The following is a 17,361-nucleotide window of genomic DNA, read 5'->3' as shown; positions in this document are numbered from 1 at the left end:
AGCCACCCAAGAGAACCTCATGCTATGATATGCATGACGTTTCCATTTTTTAAAATGTAGAGACATCTAGTTCCCAGATGTTAAATGCCTCTCCAGGATACTTAGATGTTTGGCAATAGATCAAGTCAGTTATTCTTCCTGTCCTGTCCCACAATCTTTTCCATTCTATTTTGTCCCAACTGCTCCCATCCATAGACTTAACAGGTATACTTACATAGTAAACTGTATTTTTCATTTCTTTGTTGCTTCTTCCTCCGCATGACAAATTTCTTGCAGAATTTTGAATTATTCATTAAATTTCACTAGCTGTACAGCAAAAGTGCAGGGATTCACAGAGCAGAGTAGCTTCAAGTTCTCCAGAGTAGTCCACCCCTTTTCTCATTAACTGACACTTGAGTCTCAATAACACACTCTGAGATATTAGCAGGAGAAATAATAAAAAGTCTCTTTACTTACAGTTGTGAACAGATCAAACAGCAAACTGATAAACATTTACTGCCTTCAACAATAGACCTCAATGGACAAGAAAGGGAAAGAAACAAAGAGTAGAGAGGCAGGGCTCCCTTTGAATTCAGAAGCAGGAAAGGAATGATTGGTTAATGCTGGAAAGACTGAGAGTCACCCCAGGCCAAAAAAAGTCCCTCCCAGCCAAACCTACTTAAAGGCAACATGTGAGGTTGGGAAAAAAAATCCAACAAATTAAGAGCTTTCCATAAGAAACAATAAAGAAATCCAGGATTTTAGCAGAACTGTTATGTGGCAACTGCACCCCTTAACTGCAAGTTGCCAGGATGAACCTCAATATCTATTTATAATAGTAATAATGAAATAATTACATATTATAAAGTCAATTCTAACCTATGATGATTCTTTCCAGGGTTTTCTAAAAGTGGATCACTATTTAGAAATACTTCTTGTTTCTATTTTAAAAATCAATTTCACGGAAATTAAAGGAGATGGTGATCGTTTACCGAGATCTGAAGGTGAGCAAAAATGAACCCTAGATGCCTTGCATAACCTAATTATAGATGGTGAGCTGAATGTCTCTAAATGGCTTATCTTTCTTTCTGCTTATGTACCATACCCTCAGGTGCACAAAGTTCTTAATTAGGCCATTTGAAATTTTTAAAATGTATAACTGTCAATTCGCAGGTACCGAGGGTCACCCCTTGATCTGTAGAAATCAATAGTTATTTTTGTGTGGCTCTTTTTCATTTTAAGCAAACAGGTACTCAACCCAAAAAATTTACTGCTAGAGACAGTAATCTATACTGTACATATAAATATTAGCAAGATAAGAGACTTAACTTTATAATTTTCGACTATAACCGAAATAGTTATCAGTGACAGCCAGGAGGCTGATTGGCTCAAGACAATGTAATGCTCTCTTAGGGACTAATGCTACTTTATTTTATTTTCTTCTTTCCTTACATGAATATCTAAACATCTATCAGAAAGCAGTCACTTTTAATATTTTTGAATAAAGCCGTTGAATTTAAACCCTCTTTAAAGGTCTACATCGTGGTTAGCCTTTCTTTTAATGGCTTTGTTGCAATTGGAGCTTTTTAGATGTGATTTTCTGTTCTTGAAAGGGCTTTTGATTATTACTTCTCTAAAGGTGTTGGAAAGGTGAAAATGATAATTAAATCTTATCTCAAGTGTAATTTTATGATTACATAGTACTATAGCCCAGAACGATGGATGTGAAATTGTTGTGGGCTATGAGCAACTCCCCAGTGCAATGCTGTAGGGAAAGTGCTAAAACATGACTTTGTAGTCCAATTATTTTTATATCACCATTTGAATGAATTTCCCACTCTCGTCTTCTCATCCTTTTCACTGGTGTCTTTCAGTAATTAAAAGGCAAACATACTCTCTTGTATTGTGTTCACTGGAAGGTTTGCCTGAAATTGCCCAAAGCCAAGGGACATGTAACATTCACTCAGACATCCTCTCTTTTTTATTTGCTTTGGAGAGAAACAAATGAGAGGCATAATCTGTTTTAAATTAGAGACTGGAATATTAGCATTTTGGTCTGTAATTTGTTAATAATAACGATGATAATATAAACGTTCATATCCTCAATGAGTTCTACAGTTTTCCTCCTCCTTCATTTTCTGCTCACCAAATGTTTAGACTAAAGGAGAATGACTGGTCCAGGGTCAACCCAACAAGTTTCATGGCTCACGAGGGGCTTGAATCCAGATCTTCCAGGTCACAAACCAACATTTTAACCACTAGGCCAAACTGGTCTAAGGCTATGATGACTGAGCAAAAAACACAAGACTGAGTTTCCAAAGCGAGTGTCCTTTCGGAACGCACACAGAAGGGATGGCGTTTCCGTAACTGCAGTTCTTCCGCAGATAGAGGGAGCTCTACAAGTTAGGGGAAGATGGAGGACAAGAATGGCAAAGGAGGGATGGGTGAAGTTATTATCCTTGTCTCTGAACCTCCTCTCTGTAGATGTATGAGCTACATATGCCCTAAAGAGAGCTAATGAATCAGTCATACTCATGATTCAAACAGTGTGTTTCAATATATTTCAGAAATGCCATCTTGATGGCATGTTTTAAGGAATACAAGATTTTCTAGCTATAACTATTCAAAACCCTTCTTTGTGCAGATATGACTTCTCCCTGAATCAAACAAGGAGCTGCCTAGAACATCAGAAAAAATAAATAAACTGCCATATCCTGGGCAAAACCTTTGGTCCAAACGACTCAGCTCTGCTAAAGATGCAGGGGGGTTGAACCTAGAGCCTGTATTGGCTTTCTCTCCATTGCTTCTGCTCTGATCTGCCCTGAACCATCAATGCTAAACTGAATTAAGCATGGTGGCAAAGGTATACACACGGGCTTAGTTCACACAGCCTAGTGAGAGATACAGTGCTAAAACTGGACGTCTGGGTAAGTTGGAAGAGTTCCATTTAATTCTGATTGAAGAAACATGGATCTGCAGCTGAACCACCTCAGTTGAGAAAGGATGCATCTTAACTGCGATGCTGATGGGGCCCTGCTGAATTTGCTGGACTCGTCTCTTGTCCCGTGCGGAAATACCAGCCATGTAGAGCTTTACTGCAAGCACTGAATTTGTACAAAATGAGAAGACAGACAGACAGACAGATGTATAGAAACATACAAATGCATATGTGTGTGTGTTTGCATATGCTGGAAGACCACACAGCCAGGGGATTTGGGGGAGTTGTAGTCCAAACTTTTCCTAGCTCTTCACATATGTCTCTCTCTCTCATCATGACAGTAATCAACACATTCTATTTAAAATTCAGCTTGAAACCCCGTTATCACTTGTGAACACAAGCTGGCTTTAAAAATGTTCAGTGAACCATCACAATAGCTACCCTTTAAAAAAAATCAGTGAAAATGATGCCTTTCTCTGCCTCATTCCGTGTACAAAAGAACACAATTTATAGTTTATGGCAGTCTCTCCCCTGATGTTTACAAATCCTTGCATGATGAGCCTCCCAGCCCCAGCTCTTGGTGATGTTTCTACACTAATAGGATTTACTTTTACAAATATCCGAAAACCTTTTAAAGTGGAGATTAAATTGTTTAGCTCAATATTTAATCTGTTACTTCCTCCTTAAAGATGCCCAGTGGAATTTGTCATTCACTGAGCTGATAACACATAATATTGATCAGTCGTAAACATAAAAAACAGAGAGATCATGGGAAGTCATCCACAACCCCCTCTTTTTTCTTTTTTAATTAAATTTTGATCTGAACTGCTTTTGATTAATTTTCTTATTTGTAAGTGCATGTGAATTCAGGGAGCCTGGCAAATTTCTTGAGTTGCCTGGCATTGGTCTCCAGTGTGTGGCTTAGCTCAAGAACAGGATTATTGTCTTTTTATGGTTTTCAGATATTTAATAGCTTCTTCCTGTCATTTTCTGAATGAGTGAATAAGGTTTAGCCCTCCGGGAGCCAGCACAGCATCAGAGAGTGGAGAAAATGACTCAGATCTGTATACTTGACTGATTGCCTTAGTCTTAATTGTTCTCTTAATTAGCTGCAGTAGCAACTGCATCTGGGGAGAGATCATAGTATTGGTAAACAGCTCCACCTTGGAGCTCTGTGTAATGCCTTTTGGACATATGACAATGAGCTCCTAATACACTTGGGTCTCCGCTGGGAGACAGACCTGCCAAATCTTAAGCCTCTGGTGCCTTTGGCCGCGGTTTCCAATTTGTCCCTCTTGGATGGATGCAGGGCATAAAGCTCCCAACTGCTTCTTCCTAAACCAATTCAGTTTTACTCTTAGGGAATGCTGTCTAAAACCAGACGGAGGAGTTCTGTTTTTAAAATTCCATGCTGCAGTTGCTGACAAATAGAAAATCTGTCTACCCCTTCCTAATGTGCCTGTCCACCTTTGTGCTATGCTGCTGCTTCAGTATTGTCCATTGCTTGCTTTTTGGCAAAAGGACCAGATAGAATGGGGTATATATTTTTCTTTATGGACACAATATACAGTGGGTTTGCAGTCTTGGCTGCGATAAAAATGTGCCCTGCCTTAAACTACTCCTCTTTGCAAACACCTCCATCTATGTTCTTGTGTGTCATGAACAAGTGTGCAAAGGGTGTCGAAAAAGTTCTGGGAGCTGGAGGCTCATCATGCAAGGTCTTCTGTGTGCATATTTTATCTGGCTGGCCCTGTCATGGATTTGTAGTCAGCAAAGGTGGCTCATGGGCCAAGCACAGATGCTTACTAATCCCCAGGTCCTGGAGTGCTCACATCAAGGAATGCCTATGCTAGTCAGCTAAATAAAACCTTCGTTCTGTTGTTTTGCAGTGTGTTTTCCACTGCACTTAAGTTACAATGGAATTTGGATAAGCGTGGGAAATGGATTTTTCTGTGTCAGTGCCATCTGGAATGATCGCTTGATCAAGATCTGTTGGACCTTCTTTAATAATAATCCTGTGCCATCAAGCCAATTCTGACTCATGACAACCTTTTCGGAGTTTCCCAGGTAGAGAATACTCAGAAGTGGTTTGCGATTCTCTTCTTCTGGGGTGTCCTGGGACTGTGCAGCTTGGCCAAGGCCACACAGGACTACTTGGAGGAGGCATGGTGGGGAATTAAACTCCCAACATCTGGCTGTGGAATGAGACTCTTAAATCACTGAGCTAAGCCTTTACAATTCTTTAGGCTTCCTTTAAGCGTACGTCAGAAACAGAAATTTTTTTTTATACCAATGAACTCCTGCTGTATCATTCTAGATCTTACTGCTGTCTGATGTTATTGTGATTCCTAGAATGCTGATGGTTCCATCTCTTTCATATTGTTGTTTTTGATTAATGGATTAGTTGCCCTGTATCTTATAATGGCAGTTTCTGTCTCCTTTGCTTTTGGAAGTTAGCAGAAGATTAGCATAGGAATAATAAATTATCTCCTCCTCCTCGTGTTTAGGGCAAACATTTTTTGTATGAGAGCTGAAATAGTAAGAGCAGAGTGAAGCAAAAGGATTTAGAAGATTCTGGTGGGCAAAACATATGAGAAAACATCACAGAAGCAAAAGGAATCCCTTCCAATTAGCACAATTTAGAGGGTGTCCTGTTTATTGTCTTTCATTGTTGTAAACCACCTTGGGTCATTTTCAAGGAGAAAGACGGCGAAAAAAAGTTTAAATACATAAATAAGATTCCATCCTACCTAAATGTGACTAGCAAAAATTAAGACAAATTTGGAGGTTTGTTTCATCCAATGAATTTTGAGATATATCTCAAAAGCCTAGCAGAATCTCTATAAAGAGCCTGTTTTTGCTCCTGGCTGGACCTCCAAGACCGAAAGCACACTGAGGATCTGACAGGCCACAATAGACTGGGTGGATTGCCTGAGTTAGGTTTGGTGAATTCTATCTTGTGCAGGTCTGCTGTAGAGAAAGAAAGACAAGGTGACAAACACCTTGAGGTATTTTCAAAACAATAAAAGCATCTCCTGGATCTTTGTCAGGAGGATAATCTAGCAGAAGAAAGGCAATATGCAGATCTGGTTCGAAATTACTCAAGTCGGACACTTGCTGTCACTAAAGAGCTAGAAATATGTTTTTATGGATACCTGCTGTGAGAAATAAGTATATGCAACTGATATTAGGGTTTCCGAATGATCTGAACACTCTCAAGAAAAGGGTTTTATTTCACATATGTTTTAATATATGACCTTTCCTCTGCATCTGAACCCCTAACTGTGAAATAAGTCATTCCCTTGGAGAGTGAATTGATTTTGCTTACTGGTTGGCAAGCAAGGTGAGAGAACATTCTCTGTGACATATTAATTAAGATTTATTTCCCTATAATTCTTGTTCTTCCATTCCAAAACCCACATTTGAGTGCCTTGGGAACACATAGTAGCAAGAGCTCAACAGCTGTGAGAAGAGAGCATAGCAATATGGTGGGGAGCATAATTCCCATGGAGAAGGTGCCTAACTGTTACACTTTTACCTTCATGCACACTGAGATGGCCACCTCAGGCAGCAGATGCTACCAGGGAAGGAGATTCTGGAGGACAGAGTTTCGGTGTTATACTGCCTGCTCCGTACTTCCTGTGCAGATCTCCTGCCCCCAATTGAGGTGGGAGATGCACCCATTGCTAGTGTCACCTAGCAGTCAAGTTCTGAGAGAAAATGTAATTTTGTCCTTTCTCTGTTGTGAGCTGATATAGCTACATAAAAGTTCATAGGGAATAAGGTTTGAAAAAACTCCCATCTAGGACCCAGGAGAACTACTGATGGTCTGGTGAGATGTTACTGGATTATAGGGACTGGTGGATCAACTTTATATAAGGCAACTTTTGAGCTGATGGGAGATAGTATTCTGGAAACATCATCTAGAAAATGACTTTTTCAACCTCTGGCATATAGTCATGTGAAATAGAAAGTACACTTTCTTTGAATTCTATGATTTTACATATCAGGACATAATAAAAATCATCTGGTCCTTAGCAGGTCTGAAAATTACATAAGTACAACCTCGGCTGAACAACAGCACATGACATATTACATAGTGTCATGATTTATTTTACAAAATTAAAGCCAAAATAGAAAAGCAATGTATGAAAACTAGGTATACCTTATGATTCAATACCTTTAGCAGCAATGACTTGAAGTAATAATTCTCTGTATTACTTTATCAGCCTCTTACATTGCTGTGGAGGAATTTTGTCCCACTTTTCTTTACAATGTTACTTCAGTTCATTGAAGTTTGCAGGCATTTGTTTATGCACAGCTCTCTTAAGGTCCCGGCACAGCACTGCAATTGGGTTGAGGTCTGGATTTTGACTGGGGCTTTGCAACACCTAGATTGTTTTCTTTTTCAGCCATTCGGTTGTAGATTAGCTGGTGTGTTATTATTGTCCTGTTGCATGACCCAATTTCAGCCAAACTTTAGCTGTTGAACAGATGGCCTCACATTTGACTCTAGAATGCTTTGGTATACAGCGGAGTTCATGGTTGACTCAGGGACTGCAAGGTGTCCAGGTCCTATTGCTGCAAAACACAACTAAATCATCACAAGTAAATTACCACCATGCTTGACAGTTGGCACGAAATGTTTATGCTGATATGCTGTTTATTTTTTGACGATAGTGGTATAGTGCATTATGACCAAACACTTTGGTCTTGGCTGCCCAAAGGACATTTTTCCAGGAGTCTTATGGTTTGTCCAGATGCAGCTTGGCAAACCTAAGCCATGACACCATGTTCTTTTTAGAGAGAAGAGAATTTCTCCTGGCAACCCTTCCAAACAAACCATGCTTGATCAGTCTTTTTCTAATTGTAATGTCATGAACTTTAACATTTCATATGCTAACTGAGGCCTGCAGACTCTAAGATGGTGGTGTGTGTGTGTGTGTGTGTGTGTGTGTGTGTGTGTGTGTGTGTGTGTGTGTGTGTGTGTGTGTGTGTGTGTGTGTGTGTGTGTGTTTCTCTTTTTCTTTTCTTTCTTTGCTTTTCTTTTTTCTTTTTTTCAATTTTTGTGAGCACTGCACAGTCTGACCTTGGGGTAAATTTGCTTGGACGTCCACTCCTGGGAAGTTTGGCAGCTGTTTTGAATTTTTTCCACTTGTGAATAATCTTCCTCACTGTAGAATGATGGACTTCGTGTTGTTTGGAAATGGCCCTGTAACCCTTATATCCCTTCCCAGATTGATGGGCAGGAACAATTAGGTTCAGCACCCAGGATCTCACTTGGAGACATTCAGTTCTTAGAAACAGTGAGTCCACATCAAATAGTTCTTGTGAATAGTAGCAACCTATTAAGGCTTGGCTCTGCCCCCATGTGATCATGAGCAGAAGTTCTTCTTTTGAACCACCACTGGCAGGATCTCCCAGCCAACACAGACATTCTGTGTACGTGTGTGTGTGTGATAAGTAGCTCTATTTTAAAACAAATTTTGTAAGCTTCCTTATATGTTCCAAATATTTCTGAGTTTGTTCTATAGGTTACCTATAAGCATCCTCAAATAAATATAATAAACTCTCTCTTTTAGCAGCTGCTGCACACTTCCAGCTGGTATTGTTTATGACTCACTGAGGCACCTTGGTCCCTTTTCACATGTACTGCTGCTAAGCCATGTCTTCCCCATTCTATACTCATGTGCTTGATTTTTTTATAGTTTAAATGAGAGACTTTACATTTATCTCTGTTGAATTTCATCTTGTTAGTTTTGGCCCTTTGTTCCAAGCTGTCAGGATCATTTTGAATCTTGCGTCTATCTTCAGTGCTAATAGCTACTATCCTTCCCAGCTTTGTGTCATCTGCAAATCTGATAAGTATCCCCTGTACATTCACATCCAAGTATTTTATAAAACAGTTGGACAGCACGGGGCCAAGGACTTTGTCCCATAGTGCTTTATTCAGTGCTTCCCTCCAGGCTTATGCAAAGATGTTCATGAGCATTTGTTGAGTTCAGCTGCTCAGTCAGCATGAAGTTGAACAAACTCACACATTCTACCATCTTATCCACAGAAGTTCAGGGAAAAACCTTGTCAAATATTTTACTGCAAGTTATACTATGCTGAATGATCACATTCCCAAGTTTAATAAAACTAGTAACTCTATCAAAGCAAAATATATATTTGGTATAGGTTAACTTATTGTTTGGTTAGTCTGTCCCTGAATTAGTGCAGGTTAATAAATGCACTTAAGTTCATAGAACTGCTACCTCTTATTTTAGGATAATACTATAAAACTGCCTTTATGCATGCTGCACATGTACAACTTTTGGCTTCTCCATGCAAGGCATGTATTGTATGTTTTCAAATTATTTCAAGACATCCATTTTAGAAAGTGAAGTAAAAGCTGCTGTCAGATCACTTGGTGGGGGGGGGACAGTGAGAGGAGGTGAGATGCCAGTAGAGCTTTTTTGAGATGTTGAAACTGAATCTATCAAAGTTGTTATGAGAATATGCCAACAAGCTTGGGAAAAAATATAATGGCCCATAGACTGGAAACCATTACATGTGCCTTCCAATTCCAAATAAAGGAGATGCCAAATAGGTCTCTCGATTCTCTCTAGGGGCTAATATGACTAAACTGAATGCATAATAAGAAGAAAACATTCAATGGAAAGCACAATTATGCTAGTAGAAGTGGAGACTAGTAGAAGTAGACTTAACATGACATGGTCTGAAGCAACAAAGGAAACCATGTTCTTTAGTTTTTAAGATTTGATAATCATGAGACCTTTTGGAGCTCATTGAGTCATTGGTTTTTGTTATGTACTGTGAAGTCTCTTCTCACTTCCCTTCTCATCTTCCCAGTGTGACTGCCCACTCATGAATTGCTGCTCACACTTCCCTCCTGTACCTCCTCCGGCAGTCACCCTCTCAGATGAAGAGACAGGGACGAGAAGCCTGCAGCCTTGTCTTTGAGTGGGTGTCTGCTGGAGGAGGCTGAGGAAGGAGGTGCTAGCTGCAATCGGGGAGTGGGAAGTCGCACTGAGGAGGCAGGGAGGGAAGCACACATTGTCTGGGGCATGGGCAAGCACATGGAAGGGGCAGGAGAGGGCAGTGTGTGGCACCTGTGGAACACCTGTGTGGCATGGTGCCAAACCACCAAACTGCATTTCATGCCCATATCTAGTAGTAAGCCTAGGTGAATCAGCTCTTCCATAACTTCCATTGATGCAAATGGGTCTATTCTACTTGTAACATATTTTAATGTAGTAAGTCACAATCAGAGTAGGCTTATTTGAATCAATACAACTTACAGAGGGGTTGATTCACCAAATCTTAACTGTTTTAGTGGGCATCCTCTAGTGTGACTTACAATGTTAAACAATAAGATTTCAGTCTTAGTGATTCTAATAGGGTTTTCTACCTATGTGTAACATTGAAGGATGGTTTACTGCTGTCACACTCCAGTGGGGTTCCTGCTCAGATGCAGACCTCCACACAAGCAAGAACTGCTTCTCTTCAGACATAACAGGCTGGCATGGAAAAAGTGAAGGCACTGGGAGTGGGGCAACAACTTCCTTCTAAGTGTGTTCAGAATGCTTCTGTACTTTCTCAGTAGGGCTTTTTGTACCATAAAATATGGAGAAAATGATTCAGTGGTCAAAATTCTGCCACTTCATGTAGTAAATGACACTAAAGTTGACCTATTGATTCTATGGAGATTTGGGGAGTCAACTCTTCCATAAGTTCCATTTATTCAAATGGGCCTACTCTAACTGTGACTTACTTTAGCATAGTAAATCTCAGGTAGAGTGGGCCCATTTGAATAAATGGATCTTATGATAAAGTTGATTATCCACTGAATCAGTGGGCCCAATCTAGTGTGATTCACTACACTAAGCAACAGGATTTTGGCCAGTGTCTTTCTCAACTGCAAACATACTATTATTCATATTTCGCTTGTGCCCTTTTTGTTGCTATTTTGACACATTAAAAAGTGCCCCCCCTCTTCAGACTTTCTCTGTGGACCTTTTTGCTTTCTTTTCTATCTCTTCAAAATCTTTCATGAGGCATTGTGGCTGTTGCTGAACTGAACAAATGGTGCAAGAAGGAGCAGACAGAATTATTACTCTTCTGCACTAAACCAAAGAGTCTGTAATTCTGTTCCCAAAGCTCTGTTTACTCCATTTCCTCCCACTCTCTAGTTAATTTGTTAAATGTTAATGTTATTTATGTGCTTAAATGGCATGACCATCTCATTTATATTGTTACATTCTTATGGAGTTTTGTATACTAATGTGTTCAATAAATAATGCAGAATAATCCTTGATGAAGTTGTGTTTCTGATCACCAGATTACACTAAAGTACAACACTGGGATTTGTTCTAAATTATGGTTTTCTGCACTCACACCCCAAAACATATCATTTCAAAACCACTTCCAAGAAGATATCAGATAGTATTACTGTTTATGCTAAGAAAATTGTTCGACAGTAATTTTTGGCTTCATTTTGGACTGTCTGCTCATTAGGGAAAAGGAAGAGGCACTCAAGATCATATTGCAAATATCTGCTGGCTATTGGAGTGCAGCAAAGAATTTCAGAAGATCAGTCTGTGCTTTATAGACTACAGCAAAGCCTTTGACTGTGAGCATCATGAGAAGCTATGAGTTGTTCTGAAAGAAAGCGATGCGCCTCAGTGCTTGATAGTCCTGATGTGGACAAGAAGGTACTGTTAGGGCAGATTATGGAGAGACAGAATGGTTTTCTATAGGCAAAGGTGTCAGACAAGAGTGCATTTTATCTCCCTATTTTTCCAATCTATGAGCAGAACATATCATAGAGAAAGCCGGACTGAATTCAGATGAAGGAGGAGTGAAAATTGGTGGAAAAAACATCAATAATTTAGGCTATGCACATGACATCGTCTTACTAGCAGAAAGCAGCAAGGACTTGAAACAACTTCTGTTAACAATGGAAGAAGAAATCAGGACTGCAGTTGAACATTAAGAAGACAAAATTAGGACTACAGAAGTATTACACAACTTTTATTTATTTCTCTATTATTTATTTCTTGAACTTGCATGCCACCCATCTAGACATAGTCTACTCTGGGCGGCTCACAGAACACAAAGTAAAACAATAGAAATAAATTATCAGTTAATAATTCAAGATGGAGAGAATAAAAAGAAAATTAAATAGTGCCCGGAGGGAAGGCCTGTCTGAATAACCAGGTCTTAAGTTGGTTTTTGAAAATGCCCAGGGAGGGGGCCAAACAGATCTCGGAGGGAAGTTTGTTCCAGAGACAGGGAGCCACAGCTGAGAAGGCTCGGTGTCTCGTTCTTTCTTTCTGGACCTCCCTCGGCGTTAGGCTCCTCAGTCACCCCTCCTGAATAGAACAGGTGATATGAGTAGATCTAGGTGGGAGGAGGCATTCTGCCAAATATCGAGGTCCTAAACCATTTAGGGGTTTGTATGTAATCATTAATACTTTGAAATCAAAGCGGAACTGAATGGGCAGCCAATGCAAGGCAGCCAGGGTGGGAGTGATATGTTGGTGTTTCCTCACCCCACTAAGAAGTCTGGCCACCGCATTCTGCACCATTTGAAGCTTCTGCATCAATCTCAAAGGTAGCCACATGTAGAGCACATTACAGTGGTCTAATCTCGAGATTATGAGTGCATGGACCAGAGTGGTGACCAACCCAACATCAAGATAGGGACACAGCTGGGCAATCCACCAACGATGGAAATAGGCAGTGCGGACCACTGATGCCATGGGTTTCCATGGTGAGCGCCTGGTCCAGATGGATCCCCAAGCTATGAACCTCACTTTTTGCAGTAAGAGTCACATCCCAAAAAGAGAGGGAAGTTTCCCAAAGCACTGATGGTGGGTCCACCCATCCTCAGGACCTCCGTCTTGTCCGGGTTCAACCTCAGCCCATTTTCCTGCATCCATTGCAATACAGACCCCAAACAGCGCTGCAGGAACAGAAGACCACCCACTGTAGTTGGAAAAAAAGGAGATGTAGAGCTGTATGTCATCAGCTTATTGATGGCAGGATACTCCACACCCCCTGATAACCTCACCCAGTGGCCTCATATAAATATTAAACAGCATTGGGGAGATAGTCAAGGCTTTAACAATGAAGAAATTAAAATAGTGAAATGTTTTGTATTCCTTGGTTCATCCATCAGTCCTAATGGAGACTGTAGCCAAGAAGTCTCAGGAGACTGGGACTCAAAAGGGCAGCAATGGGGGAATTAGAAAAGATAATCAAATGTAAGGATTAGAAATGGGGATATTCATATCCATCACAGCTGACCCTAATGAGGGTCTGGCCCCTGGAACTGGACTCATGCATCTGCGGTGCCTGCACTGCTTGTCCTGCCAATGGCGCCCAGAGTTCTGCTCTCTTCCTGCTCGGCTGGCCTCTCCAGACAGGGGGCAGGAGGACGAGTCTCCCTGCATGACTGCTGAGTGGACAGCCGAGCAGGAAGAGAGCAGAACTCTGGGCGCCATTGGCAGGACGAGTGGGACCAGCGCTGCAGCAGGACATGTGAATGGAAGGTCTGGTCCTGGGGACTGGATCCTTGTTAGGTCCAGCTGTGACCGAGGTATTTGTATTCAAATATGAACATCCCCATCTCTAGTAATGATGTACTAGAGACCAACACCATCCACACTTGTATTTCTGATCACCATGTATGGCTGTGAAAGCTGAACAGTAAAGTAAGTAGACAGGAAGAAAATTGATTCATTTGAAATATGGAGCTGGAGGTAAGCTTTGCAGATGCTCCAGAACTTCTAGAAAGATGAACAACTGGGTTCTAGATCAAATTAAGCCTGAACTATTTCTGCAAGCAAAACAACCCCAAACTATTTCTGCAAGCGAAAATGAGGTTGTCTTATTTTGGGCATGTCATGAGAAGGCAAGATTCACTAGGAAAATAACACGGGGAGAATTTGAAGGCAACAGGAAAAGAGGAAGAGATGTATTGACTCCCTAAAGGAAGACACAGCTTTGAGTTTACAAGGGCCATACCTAGAGGAGCAAGACTGCCTCAATCCATTCCATTCAGGCTCCTAATGGGATGCACAATTGGGTAGTGAGACAACACTGGTCGCACTGCACGATGACCTGTGAAGGGAGGCCTATGGGGGCAAAAATACCCTGCTGGTCTTACTTCATCTCTCCGTGGCTTAGGATACTGTCAACCATGATATCCTCTGGGGCAGAATCAGGGAGATTGGGATTGGGGGCTGATGTTGAGCTGACTCCAATCTTTCCTCAAGGACTGCATCTAGAGAATTCAGGTTGGGGATGATTTGTCAGCCCCTTAGACACTCAGTTGCAGGGTGCCTCAGGGGTCATCAATATCCCCAGTGTTATTCAACATCTATGTTGGGTAAGGTTATTAGGAGATTTTGATTAAGTTGTCATCCATATGCTATGACACAAAACTCTTCTCTCTCCCTTTCCACCTTTGCAGCGGATGTCATCCAGACGCTTGAGCACTGTCTGGCTTCAGTATTGGAATAGACCAGGGCTCAAACTGAACAAGAACAAGACTGAGGGTTTTTTTTCCCCTCCTCGGCGGCCTCTCTGACAGGTTTATCCCTGGACTGTATGTCGTTGTCCTTTCATTTAGGGACCAAGTACCCAATATGGCATTCTTCTGAATCCTGGGACTCTTAAAAATATACCACCCCACCAGTGCTAAAGGACTATTCTGGATGTTTTAACAGCAGGTTAAAACAAAAAAACATCAGAATAAAACCAAAAACAAAAAACACGCACCCAATGCACCAAAATAATTTACAAAAGCAGCAGGATAGGAGATGAGCTAAATAAATAAATAAATAAATAAATAAATAAATAAATAAATAAATAAATGAAGGAAGGAAGGAAGGAAGGAAGGAAGGAAGGAAGGAAGGAAGGAAGGAAGGAAGGAAGGAAGGAAGGAAGGAAGGAAGGAAGGAAGGACATGCTGGATATTCCTCATTCAAAGGGTCACTATTGTTGGTATATTGCAAGATATAACATTCTACCCACTGTAAGTTAATATCCTTAAAGCCCTCACTTGTCCCTTGTAATCAATGAGGCTCTATAAAGCTTTGTGTCTCTCCCTCCCCTTCACCCTTCAATAGCGCTGACTGACCAAGTGAGGAAGAGACTGTGTGTGGTTGCCTGAGTTTGTGGCCGTTGCCTGATCTGCCGCCGCCTTAATTCCTTTTGCTGTTTGGTATGTTTTTGTTATGTAGTTTTAGAAGTTTTATTGTTTCCTTAGGATCTTCCTCTGTCTTAGTTTCTAATAATTGTGGAGAGTGAGAGGTGTAATTATTCTGTGGAATTTTGCAATGGTTAAAATTTTGGACTGCGGGGAGTGGTGCACAATGTGGTGCCATAGTGTCAATGTGAAGGGATAATCAAACTGGGGATGAGGTTAGGGGGTTTCTTCATTAACTAGTGATCTTGTTGACGATTTTGTACAGTTCCCAAAGTGCCAACCCATCTGCAACCTTTCAGATTGTTTACCTACCATTGATTCCAGCTGTGAACGTATCTTGTCCCTTCAAGTTGCCTAATGAATTTGAACTTGGTAAACCCAGACAAGCCCATCTCCATTGCCTACTTACTTGTTGCTAAGCATAATAAGTCATACTAGAGTAGGCCCATTGAATCATTGGGGATGTGGTGGGTCAGTTCCATGAGTTTCATTAATTTAAATGGTCCTGCTCTAATTGCAACTTATTTTGCTTTTGTTTTTAAAGGATAGACTTTAAAAAAAATGTTTGGCTATTTCTCACCCTTTTTTGCGGGATGGGCTAATGTGCGGTGTATTAATTCTGTTAAAAGTGCATATTTTGGTGGGGGTGGGTGGGAAGATTTTTTATTCTCTTGTATCATTGCCTGCTTTGGAGTAGATAGATATTCTGTTGCCTTGCCTTTGCGGTTTTGGGGTTCTTTTTAAAGGGTTGTTTAGGGCTTTTGGTGAAAGGAAAGAAAGTTCTGAAAGCAAAGAGCCCCCAATAAGTCTTCCTGTTCATTCTCAACAAAATGATGAATACAATGCAAACATTTCAAAAATGAAACAAAACGAAAGAAGTGCCCCCCCCCCAAGAACCTGTAATGAAAGGAACACAAACCACTCTGTGCACCTTTGTCGTGGCAAATAGCAGCCCACCTCCAATGGTATAATTGCACCGGCGCAAGAGCTGTTGGGCTAATGGTTGCACATGTGTTGAGACCCGGTACAAGGATGGTTATAGATCAGTGTGGTTGTAATACAGGGTGTTGTTTAAGTCGTTGCACAAAAGGTCACCAGCCTAATTACATAACTGCTTACTTAACAATTTGTGGAATGCACTAGTGTTATGTTGGATTTAACTTGGCTAGTTTTATGTTGGAATTGGGTCAAGATGAATAGTTATAGTTACAGTCATTCCCCTGAAATAACTGGTTAGTTTTATAAATCAGTTCTTTTTAAAGAAGCAACTGATTGTGTTCTCATATGAAACTCCTATGGAAATGCTACAAGTTGCTGGCTCGTGGTCCAAAACACTTAAGTAGTGAGGCCATTCTAATCCCTTGACTATAACATTTACTAAAAGTAGTTACAGTCACACTGCAGTAGAGGCAATGTTTTCCTTCATTGTATACAGTCAGAATTTAATATGGTTATGCCTTAGTTGTTGCTTTAATGCATTAATTATAAATAGCTGGTTAGAGCCAATCACTACATTCCAGCTCCATTTGCCAGCTCTGCCTCTGCACCTAAACAGTAGGGAAGGGCCCTTGTTCTTCTTGGAGGAGGTTGTTTCTGTTGTTACCTGCTGCCACAAAGGAGTCTTGATTCACTTCCAGGCAGATTTGGTTGTTGGACAGCTCCAGTCCTTAAAATTATCATGATTTCATACCAAGTTAAAGGATTCATAGTTCTGTCCTGGTTCAGAACAGCACAAATTTGGCAATCTGACAGGAAGTGTTCACAACCAGGATGTAAAGAACATTGGTTGAATTCTTCGTTCTCATTGATTACGACTGTCATTACTTGGTGAGACACCTCAGATAAGGATTTTCAGATTCCATGGGATTTGACTCTTCTAGGCAACCATAAGACAAGAGGTGCTTTTTAAAATCTCATCAGAAATTCCATACCTTCTCCAGACTGTGCAAAACTTGTGTCTTTTCTCTTTGTGACATACAGCACGTGTACAATCTGCGCATGCGCACCCACATACACAGTGCAGAAGAGCTGAACGATAAGGGGCACAAATATCATTTTCAGTGGTTCTGATCCTTCTGAGTCCATGTAGAAAAGCAGCAACCATTGTCCTTTTGTGCAAGTTGCATCATTTGCATCAAATATTACTTTGCAGTTTTGCTTAATTCGCACACAAACTCTTTCATTTTTGAGAGTGCAATATATTCATATCCATATTTATATTCAT

The 17,361-nt window shown here is 40.7% G+C and overlaps 1 long non-coding RNA gene across 1 annotated transcript in view; it reads left to right on the top strand.

The window, feature by feature from the left end:
- The first annotated feature begins 899 nt into the window (after positions 1-899).
- Positions 900-17,361, top strand: part of LOC144583507 (uncharacterized) — a 68,901-nt gene continuing 52,439 nt past the window's right edge. The window contains exon 1 of the long non-coding RNA XR_013537302.1: positions 900-983. This is a non-coding gene — a long non-coding RNA (uncharacterized LOC144583507). The remainder of the gene's footprint in view (positions 984-17,361) is intronic.

The sequence above is a fragment of the Pogona vitticeps genome, chromosome 1 (assembly GCF_051106095.1).
Source record: "Pogona vitticeps strain Pit_001003342236 chromosome 1, PviZW2.1, whole genome shotgun sequence".
NCBI classification, from domain to species: domain Eukaryota; kingdom Metazoa; phylum Chordata; class Lepidosauria; order Squamata; family Agamidae; genus Pogona; species Pogona vitticeps.
This window is presented reverse-complemented; position numbering and strand designations above follow the sequence as displayed.